We start from the raw sequence: 10,737 nt of genomic DNA, 5'->3' as shown, positions 1-10,737 counted from the left end.
ACCTCGGTGAGTCGGAGCTCCCTCGTCCATAAGGAGGAAATGCTGCCGTACCTTTCTGGTGATAAGGATTTGAGGACTATCCAGGTGAAGAACTTGGCCTGGCCTCTGGCACAGGGTGTGTTCATCAACTACCTGCAATTGATGTGTTTTCATTTGAAATTTCTGATCTTTGTACATGATAGAAACTCAAGGTGCCAAGCGTCTGAGTCACGGTACACGGCTGTGACAAATGCCTCGGAGGCCACCTCAGGGCAGGAAGGGTTTACCTTGGCTGACTTGTCCTGGTCCCCAGCACTCCTGAGGAACGTCCGTGTCCCTGGGATTGCGCGTCCCCAGGCTCCTGCGCCTGGGCCCGTTGTTCCCTGGTCTCACTCAGGTCCTGGAAACCAAGGGCCATCTCAGGGACATGTGCTCTTCTGTCACCAGGCTTCCTTCCCTCAAGGGTGACACAGGAGGTCAGAGCCCTCACCGTCCACTCACCTCCCAAGGTCCCACCTCTGAGCCTTGCTGCCCTGGGGACCAAGCCTCAACACACGAGCCTTGGGGACGTTCCAGGTCCAAACCATGACAACAGGCTGAGAACCCCCAGCCCCCGGCCCACATGCACAATTAGAGGCAGGCCACAGTGGTCCTCCGTGGGACTCCTGGCAAGTCTATGCTGTCCAGCGGGAGACGCTTGTTTTCCCTGGGACCAATCCGAGGGATCCTGGATCAGCCAGAAGGAACATGGAAGGGCGACGGCCGTGCCAAGAGGACAGCTGACCTGCCTGACCACCTCTGCTGCCTTCCGTTGTGACCTCCCTCAAGAGGCTGGACGTCCTCTGCTGGAGTTTGCCAAGACCTTCGCCTTCTCCTCGGGATGGAAAGGTCTTCCCTGACCGTTACAGCACTGAAGCAGGGACGTATGGCCCTCTGGCTTCTGGGTGACACTGAGGATTGGAAGGCTGTTTGCAAACAGAATGACATTCATCTTGGAGCCATTAAAGTAATCCATTTTTAATGACTAGGACCGCTGTGTCCAAATTCCAAACTCTTCTCCAAAGCTGACGGACAGCAAGGGCAAGCTTCATGGCCGTTGAAGACAGGCTACGAAGAAGTCCTCACTTTAAAAAATAGAACGTGTTTCCCCTTGCAAACACGGCGACAGCGGTGTTTAAATACCCTGGCAGAGTCCCTGCTGCGGGTTTTGAAAAGGAGATGTGTAACGCGATGGCGAAGGAAGCATCTCAGAACACGACTGTGTCACTGACCCGTGGGCTCCAGGGATTCGCCTATAGTGGCTCTAGATCTTTAGAGATGTGTGATTTCAAGGTGTAGCCAGAGTATTTCTGGTTTTGAGTCTTTCTCCTTGAGTTTCTCTGCAGCGGTGAGCTCCTCCCTTCTGTCTGGGCGGGCCTTTGTCAGCCTGGGGACGTTTTCTTCTGTTCCGCGTTGGACTTTCTCCCCGTCACCAGGCTCCAGGGGTGAGAGGAGGAGTTGGCCTCAGAGTTTCCCTGTAAGAGCTGCTGACATTTAGTTTTCATTTATTTTTTAGACTTTTTGGTTGTAGATGGACACAACCCCTTTATTTTAAGTATTTCTTTTTATGCAGTGCTGAGGATCAGACCCGGTGCCACCTGCGCGCAAGGCAAGCGCTCCACCCCTGGGCCACACCCTGAGCCGCCGAGGGCTCACAGGTAAAGCTCATGGTGCCTCCTGTGGAGTCTCCCAGGCAGGTGTTGTACTTACTCACTTTTCAGATTAGAGAGTGGAGGCCCGGGGAGGTCGAGCCAGTGTCCAGCCCACTGTGTTTGGACAGGGCGGCTGCCTGATCTACGCTTTGGGGGAGCTCAGTGTCCCCAGGGCTCAGGATGGTGGTGCGGGCTGAGGTCTTCCTTCCTCAGGGCGTGGGAGTCCTCTGCCCCTTGGGGTTCAGGAGCGTATGGACTTGCCACCCACGCCGTTGTTGATTCAGCTTTTCAGAGAGCAGCTTGGTGGCTGAGGACTCAGGTATGGCTCTGAAGTCAAGCCACCTTGGTTCAGACGGAAGATTTTTCTGTCTCAACAGCCTCCCCCTTAATCCCTCCCCTTGTCTTCCAGTCTCACCGAGATCTAGGGAGTTGTGCAGCTACAGCGAGCACTGGGCCGCCCACAGAGGTACCTGCCAGGAAAGCTAGGGCCTAAGTGTCGGAAAGTGATGTGGCCTTAAGACAGGAAGCCAGTCACAGCAAAGGCACAGCCAGGCACACTCGCGCCCTGGGGCAGGGCACACCTCCGGGAGCAATGGCCAACCCAGCTCTCTCCTGTTTCCCAAGTTCCAGAGTCTACTGCCACAGCCGCGCCCAGGAGATGCGGATCCCCATGCCTGGAGGTGATCTTCTGACTGTCCCCTTATGGTTCCACCAGCATTTCTGGGAAAAGCATGATCCACCTGTTTTACAATACTACAGCTAATTATGCACAGGCTACTTAATCAAAACCAGCATTTTAACGAGACCAGAATAGGCAGGCAGGGAGATGCAGTTATGGAACAATGTGGGAGCTGTTTCTGGAAGCAGCATTGAAAACGATTATTCATTTGTATAGCTCTGGAGCCAAGTAGTAATTATGGTGGCAGTGTTCCGATGCCCATGTTGTCCAAAGCTGAACCCGAAGTCAGGGAAAATGAATTATCTCTCATTAGCCTGTTTGATTTGGCCCTTTAAATGGTCAACATTGCTAAATTGCCCTTTGGGTGGGAAGAAATTAGATTCCATCACAATCTCCTAAGATCTCTTTTCCTGGTTGGATGTATCTGAAATCGTGAGGCTCGGAATACCAAGCTAAAGGAAGATAATTACGAACATAATTGTTAGGCATTTAGACCGTCAGCAGAACACACAAATGGATCACTCCCGCAGGAACTTGTGGGCACGCAGAGCACTGGACACTCCAGGAGCTACGGGAGGCGGCTCGGGCGTTGAGAGCCGAGTTCTTACTCCTGACTCCAATTAAGGACGCTGCCATCCCAGCCATCGTGGGAGACCCTCAGAGGCGGGGCAGGCCACTGGGGTGACAGCCTGCACGGAGCAGGTGTGATGTGGAGAACATGGAGTCAGCCAGGCTGGGAGCTTGGTGAAGGGGACAAGCCAGTCCTCCCTGTACCGACCTCTACTCTGACGGGAGTCACCCACCTGGCCCCACGCGTCCAGGGAGCAGCTGCTGCCGTCCTGTGTGCAGGTCTCCGCCCTTCTCCGAGTGGCCACTCGGCTCTCTGCCACGGGTGATGCCTCCCCTTGGTTTTGGAGTTCCAGTGGGGCTCCCACGGGACGCATCCTGTGTCCCCACTCGGCCAGTCCTGCTGCGGCATCACCATGGACATCACCAGGCTGAGCACAAGGCCCCACCTGGGAGGGACCCTGACCAAAAAAACTAAAATAAAATAAAATAACCAGGGACCCAGACAGGCAATGGGGCATGGGCTGGTGGGCAGCTCAGTGAGCAGGCAGCAGGGAACTAGAGAGGCCCTCGGGTCCCAGAGACGAGGGGCCACTCCTGGCTTCAGCAGATTCCTGTTATGTAAGTTGTTCAAACTGTGCTAATGTCACAATTAGCTGAATAAGTCACTAATTACCAAAGCAAGGTCAGTGTTGAATTCACTCTCTCTGGAACTGAAGATGGAAGGTTTATTTTGCGCCTGATGATCTTTTGTATGTGGCTGAGTGATCACAGGACTTGTATAACCTTCTGTCACCACAGAGGTGTCCTGCAGAGAAATGCCACCGACAGCAAGAGCCACAGCCAGGGGGACAGCCGTTCCTGCTGGCTGTCAGAGCCGCGTGCATGTGAACAGCTGTGCTGTGCAGCGTGTGAGTGTGTTTGAGCTGTGCAGTTTAGACCGCTTCAGAGAGGCTCCTTCAGGCCAGGACACAGCCCGCCCTGCAGCGTACAGGACACTGGTTTCAGCAGAGACCGAGGCCACAGCACTCGTGAGCACTGGGTTTCCACGTCTGTCACACCGTTTTGTCCCCACAGCAACCCTATGAGGTCGTCATGACTGTCCTCATTTTGAGGACGAGTAGTCTTGCTGAAGGTCAGTAGCTGGTGGGTCCTACACCACTGCACGTGGCACCAGTGACTACTGACCTCCGGGCTGCTCCGCTTGCAGCTGATGGAGTTATAGACGTGGTGCAGCTAATGGGAAAGATAAAGGAGATTTCACTGCAAAACTGTGCCATACACATATATGAATTAATCCAATCTCTGGATAGAATGGGAAGAACCCAAGAATCTTCTTAAAGGGAAAAGTATTGATTTTAGGCACACAAAAGTTTTCAGGTGATCAAAATTATCATGTACAAATATAAATGTATTCAAAATGATTTAGGACAAAATGTTAATATGATTAATTTACAAAGAACTCATGCAAACCTGTGAAAATGTAAATGATTCAATAGAAAAATTACTTGAAAAAATAAATAGTTCAAAAAGAAGGATACTAAACGTCTATAAAATGAATTTACTAAGATGCATATGAGATTAATGAGAACCCAGTGTTTTCCCAAAATGGAGAGCACTTCAAATGACCGCCCTCCGCACTGATCCCGAGGAGGGGAGGGAGCTGGCACCACTCTGTGCTGTGATGGCAACGTGATCTAATAGCGGATGCCACGAGAGAGGCTCCTACCTTGTGAGAAGCAGCACGATGTGGAACTGTAACGAGGGAGGGGTCCTTCTGAAGGCCCTCAGGGCCGTGCTGTGTAGCCCTCAACAACACCGGAGCAGAGAGACGGGGAGGTCAGCTGGGAGACAGGTCAGCTCACAGCAACAACAAGACCCTCCTCTTGTAGGCTCTTCTGTGCGCCAAGGGATGTGGAGGACAGTATTAGCCAGAGGGTGGGACTGACCAGCACTGGATGAGCAGACCCCCGCCAGGCCAGGTGACCAAGGACCTTCCAGTCCCCACTCCCAGAGTTTGCCCTGACTTCAGCCCTCCAGCTGTCACAGACACGAGGCCTTCTGGTTTGGATTTGCTTGTTTTCCTTGTTGTCAACCCCTAGGGTCTGGTCACCCCAGAGAGAGAGTTTCTGTGGCTTTAGAGTGGACAGCTTGCTATTAAGGTCTGAAGTGTGTGTCTGGGAACCTAACCAGGGCCACAGCAGGTGACTGACTGGAGACAGGGCTCCTAGGGAGGTGACTGAGTTAAAGCCAGGCCAAGAGGGTGGCCTAGATTCAATCCAAGGGGTGTCCCTCCCTGAGGAAGACATTTGGACACAGAGGCGCCAGGGAGGCCCCAGAAAGCACCCGACCTGGGGAGGGGAGGGAGTCCCCTGGACTGGAGGGAGCGGCCTGGCTGGCAAGCCCCAGCCGCACTGGCCAGCAGGCGGTGGACTCCTACAGGCCCATCTGCTTCCCGGTGCTGGCCCCCGACCAGGGATAGTGGGCACTTTCTTCTACTCTTCATTACGGGCATATTTACCTATAATTAAAATACATGCTTGTTACAGTCTATATAAAAAGTTACTTTAAAACAAAAATAGTCCCCAAGTGTCAAAAGGTTAATTTCAGCTGAAATTTTCTAAGTCAAAAATGGCTTTATCAAACCAGACTATAATTCAGATCTCTACCTATCTATCTATCTCATAAAATAAGAACAAAAAAAGGAAATTAGAGCGTCTGTATTCTTGGTTTAATTGACAATATTGTGCACGTTTAGCGGTATCTGTATGTTTGACTCTTTATAAAAAACAAAAATAGCTGTGGTTTGGGCATACAGTCTGTGGCCTCGTGGCTCATGTCTCGGGTGGCCCCTCTTTTAAATCTGGTGACAAGGCCAATGTGCTCTGCACCTTTCCGCAGACAGGCCTTGCACACTGTGTGTAAGTTGGGAACCAGAGGTCGGGAGACTGGTGAGGAGGGTGAGCGGAGTCTCGAATGAGATGGGTTCAAGTGTGGAGGAGCGTGGAGGAACTGGGGTCATCAGAGAAGCCACATGCGGGGCGGAGAGGAGGTGCAGGCTGGGATGTGGCAGGAGCTCCCCACCTGGAGCCAGCAAGTCAAGGTGGAGCGTCCCAGCACAGGAAGGGACGGTCAACAAGGCCACAGCCCCAACTGCCTCCCCTCTCCCGAGCCAGTCCCCTCCCCTGGATTGTCACTGGAGTGACACCCCAGTTTCCTTGGGTCACTCCCGCTCCAGGACGCCTTCCTGACACCATGCTAGCAGGCCTGCAGCCCACGAGCAGTCTCCTCTCCTGGACACTCATCCCCACAGCTTCTCATTTCACACGTGTGATGTGGCTATGTCTCCCACGCCCCCACCATGGGCACCGGCACTCGCCCCGAATAGCCCTCACAGCTCAGCAGATGCTCATCCACACATGGAGAATCACCACGTGAGTCTCATTTCACCCAGGAAAGAGGCAGCCGAAAAGCCACCCTTTGTTTTACTTATTTTGAATCTTACTGAAATTCATAAAGCAGAATATCTTCCCATGACCATTGGGCTGATCCGTGGCAGAGGTGGAATTCAGGCCAGGCCACTGCTGATCCGGACCCTCTTACCCAGTCTAGTGTGCTGCTCCAGGAGGTGTGAGGCTCCACTCCTGCGGGGTCCTCCTAAGCGCAGAAGAATCACCCTGGAGAGGAAGGTGACTCCAAGGGCAGGATGGGACTCGTCAGTTACCTTTCAGATTCAGTTTCATTAATTCTTAATTTGTAAAAAATGCCAGTGCATCATAGTCACCGTAACAGCGTACCAGTGGCTTCGTTTTGACAGGTTCATAAATGCTTGTGACATAGTTTCCTCTGTTTCAATCCCAGTGAGGCAAACATAAACCAAGCGCAAGGGGAGAAAATGACTTCTGTGTGATTTTAGTCAGGTGTACAGTTTAAAGGCCTACACTGAGTTCAGAGACCGAATTATTAACCCATTCTTTTTCCTTGCTTATGTACAAGACAGTTTCTATTTTCAAACATTTTATTTAGGCTAGAAAGAAATGAAAAGATAATGCTAACAAATCCCACATCATCAATATGTTCATCCATATCTGTATCATCTTTCTATAAATAAAAGAGGAATTTTCAGGAAGAAGAATTAGAAGAGAGTAAAAACCTTTCGATAATGAGCTCCAGAGGAAAGCAATCTTTCTCAGAGCTAGAAAATTGAAGTTGTTCAAATTCCAAGAACTGAAAAAGAATGTAGATTATTTGCAGATTGGTGTATTGCTTCCAGAAGGAGAGAGGTGTGACGCTGAAGACGGCAGGACTGGCCACCAGGGTCCCGCGGCCCCTCCCCAGGCAGAGAGCGTGCCTGCACCAGCTCTGCTCCCCGACGTCTGCCATCTCTCTCCACCTCACCCACAACCGGATTATTTTACCTACGTCGAGTTCAGCTCAAATTTATGTTGAAAGGCTTGCCATGGATACACGGCACACGTGTGACATTGTAAAGTTCCGGGTTCATTTGGTTTTCCCAGGGAAACATTCAAGTTTGAAAAGGAACTTAAGAGACATTTATCCAAAACCACTGCACATTATCACAGGCCCGTCCTGCCCCTTTCTCCTCTACAATTACAACACTCAGGGTGACTTCTTACATTATATAAAAGCAGTCGTCCTAAAGCATATGGGAGGATAACTTATTAACAAATTTGAGTAAAGGGAGATGATTTCTGGATGTTTTTACCAAACCCACTGTAGATTATCCTGCTCTTTACATTTCCTGATAACCTCACAGAGCTACAATTAATAAAGCCATATGGTATGCATAACAAGAGCAAAAGTGTAGTGTTGGCTTGCGGCATCCCAGGCACAATTTTAAGCACTTTACATGAATTCCAGCAAAATAAGTCTTTCTTATTCCTGTTCTACTGATGAGCAAGCTGAGGCAAAGTTGGGAATGGGACGTGATGCTGAGAGTCTGACCCCTGCTCTCTGGCTCCAAGGCCGAGCCCCACGCCACCCATGTACTACTAGGTTGTCAAATACGCTGATTTTCCATTATCATCATCTAAAGGCGAATTCTTGTTGTCCAAGATGAGGGATAAAGAGACATCACTCTCACATCAAACTGTACTACATAAATTCTCCCATCATGTTAACTTATTTTTTTATGCAGCCAATACTTTTAATAAATATTCATTCTAAAGGAATTGTATATCATTCTGATTTTTAAAAATTTTTTGCCAAACTACATTAATTAGAAAATTTTCAAGAAAATTCCGGAGCAACATGGGAAATACCTTTGACTTTTGAGGTGTGCTTTCCAGGGGAGGGTGTGGAGTTGCTGGAGCGTGTTCCTTTAGGAAACAGCCCTCTTCTGAGGCTGCGTCCTCTGCATCCTTAGCGTAGATGTGACTTCATACCTGCTTATCCCTGGGTGCTGTATTCTGGTTCTAGGGCACATCTTATTCCCAACTTTGCTCTCCAACCTTCCTGGGCTGCTAGAAGAGTCGCCAGCAGGGTCTGGAGGAATTGCGCACAGGGAGGAGTGGAGGCTCTCTGTGGGGTCACCTGCCCACAGGTAGTGCTGCCTTTGGGCAGGAGGCCTGGGGGATGGCTGTGGCCCCCTGGCCCTTGACTTTATGGCCGAAGGAAGGAGACACCGACTTCTAGAAATGCTGGCCTAAGCTCCCCAGCCTCTCCCTGGGGCTGCTGACATGGGGACTCCACCAGTCCCTGTCCTGGGCCATCTTCCATTTGCCATCCCTCTATTTTCCTCCACCACAGTCCCCTATTACCAAGGCCAACCCACATCTTCTCTCTCTGGCCTTCATCTTGGGAATCACGTCTTCAGTTTCCAAATGCCACATTTCTGGATGAGACTTCAAATCCAGGAACCTTTAAATCATGTTTTCTCCCTGAGGCCACAGCACGGCTGTGCCCCGTGGGGTGGACAGACAATCCAGTCGGGGTTCAGAGGCTCGGGTTTGCCACGGCTGATCATTGTGTGAACTTCCCGGCACACTGGACGTTCGTACTCCCCGGGGCTCTCCTCCGCCCAGAGGTGAGTGGGCAGGGACAGGCCCTCCCCAGCCTGCAGCTCTGGCCCGGCCTCAGGTCAGCAGCTCCGCTCCCACCACCAGCACTGTGACGCCCGCAGGTGCTGCCCCGACCTGGCTGCCCGTCCGTGGAGCCTGGGAGACTGGAGAACATGCGTTCCTGAGTCCTGTCTAGGAGGAGAAGTGCCCAGAGCCTTCTACTCCTGCATCTGCAAGCCTCTGCGCTGGGGGAACTGTCAGCACTGAAACATTCACGGATGTTCCCCACCAGGTCACGCGTGTCCCCGAGAGGACACACCTTCAGGCCCCAGGCTGCTTTCACCCGTCTTCTTGAAGCTGCAAGGGGAAGTCTTCCCATCCCTCCCTGTTCTGTGCCCACGGCCCTCAGCTGAGCTGGTGGAGACCCTGCACCGCAGTCTGGGGAAGGCGCCCGGTCAGGGGCACCGGGCGGCACAAGGTGCGCACAGCCAGGGGCCCCACCGGGCCTGGAGGAGGCTCGGCTCCCGCGGGGCGATTCCTGGGCCTTGCTTTGCAGCTGAGGGGTCTCCAAGTTCTCCTCCGGACTGTCCCTTCCAGTGGCCTTCCCCTCCAGCTCTCTCAAGCACAGTGGCCCTTCCTCGCAGAGCCCTGTCCTGCCTGCGGTGTGGCGCTAGCTGGGACCAAGGTTCTGAGAGAGAGGGTGGGCGTGAGTGTCAGGGAGCCCGAGGCCGAAGGGACCCAGATGGGCGGTCCACCAGCCCCTCTGCACAGGCTTCATGGAACTGAGAAAGCAGAGCCGCGCCCTTTGCCCACGCACCTCCTGTCCTCAGGTAGGGGACCCGGGAGGATGCTCCTCTGGCGACACCCCTGACTGGAGAAATGGCCACTGGACTCGGATTTCTTGGGACAATGACCTTGGTGGCTGAGGGTCGCTGTCTCCGTGGGAAAGCGTGTGGCTGGTGGCGGTAGCAGGGACCAGCCTGCCGAGGACCTTCAGTGACCCATGAACCTCAGTCTGCGTGGGCTCGGCTCGGCCCTGGCCGCACAGGGTCACGGTCAGCCAGGGTCATGCCCCTGCCCACCCAGCGGCTCTCTGCAGGAGGCGCAGGGCGTCCCTCCCCGTCAGCACACGCTGTTTTCCTGGAGGAACGAGGTGGACGCACATTGTGAGAAAAAGCACGGCGTCTGCTCTTGGCTTTGCGGGGGGCTCGACCTCCCCTGACTGAGGCCCAGAGGTCGTTGGACCCCGGGCGCAAGGAGCTGGGAGCAAAGAGAAGTCAGACCAGCCTCAGCTAGGAGGCCCCTGGTGGGCTGCGGTGGTGCATGAGGGAGGGCCGAGGGGTGGGGTTACGGGGGTTGTGTGTCCATGGGGGATTGTGTGGAGGTTGTGTGTATGTGGGGGATTGTGTGTCCATGGGTGTGTTTGGGGGGGGGTTTGTGTGTATGTGGAGGTGTGTCCGTGGGGGAGTTAGGTGGGGGTTGTGTGTACATGGGGGGTTGGGTGGGGAATTGTGTGTACATGAGGGTACGTGTCTGTGGGGGTGTGCCTGTGGAGGTTGTGTGTATGTGGGGGTGTGTCCGTGGTGGGGATAGGTGGGGGTTGTGTGTACATGGGGGGTGTATCTTTGGTGGGTGTGTATGTGGGGGTTATGTGTACTTGGGGAGTTGGGTGGGGAATCGTGTGTACATGGGGTTGTGTGTCTGTGGGAGTTGTGTGTATGTGGGGGTGTGTCCATGGGGGGGCTAGGTGGGGGTTGTGTGTACTTGGGGGTTGGGTGGGGAATCGTGTGTACATGGGGTT

Source organism: Marmota flaviventris, chromosome 7 (genome assembly GCF_047511675.1).
Source record: "Marmota flaviventris isolate mMarFla1 chromosome 7, mMarFla1.hap1, whole genome shotgun sequence".
Classification (NCBI taxonomy): domain Eukaryota; kingdom Metazoa; phylum Chordata; class Mammalia; order Rodentia; family Sciuridae; genus Marmota; species Marmota flaviventris.
The sequence above is the reverse complement of the archived record's forward strand: the minus strand, read 5'-3'. Positions refer to the sequence as shown.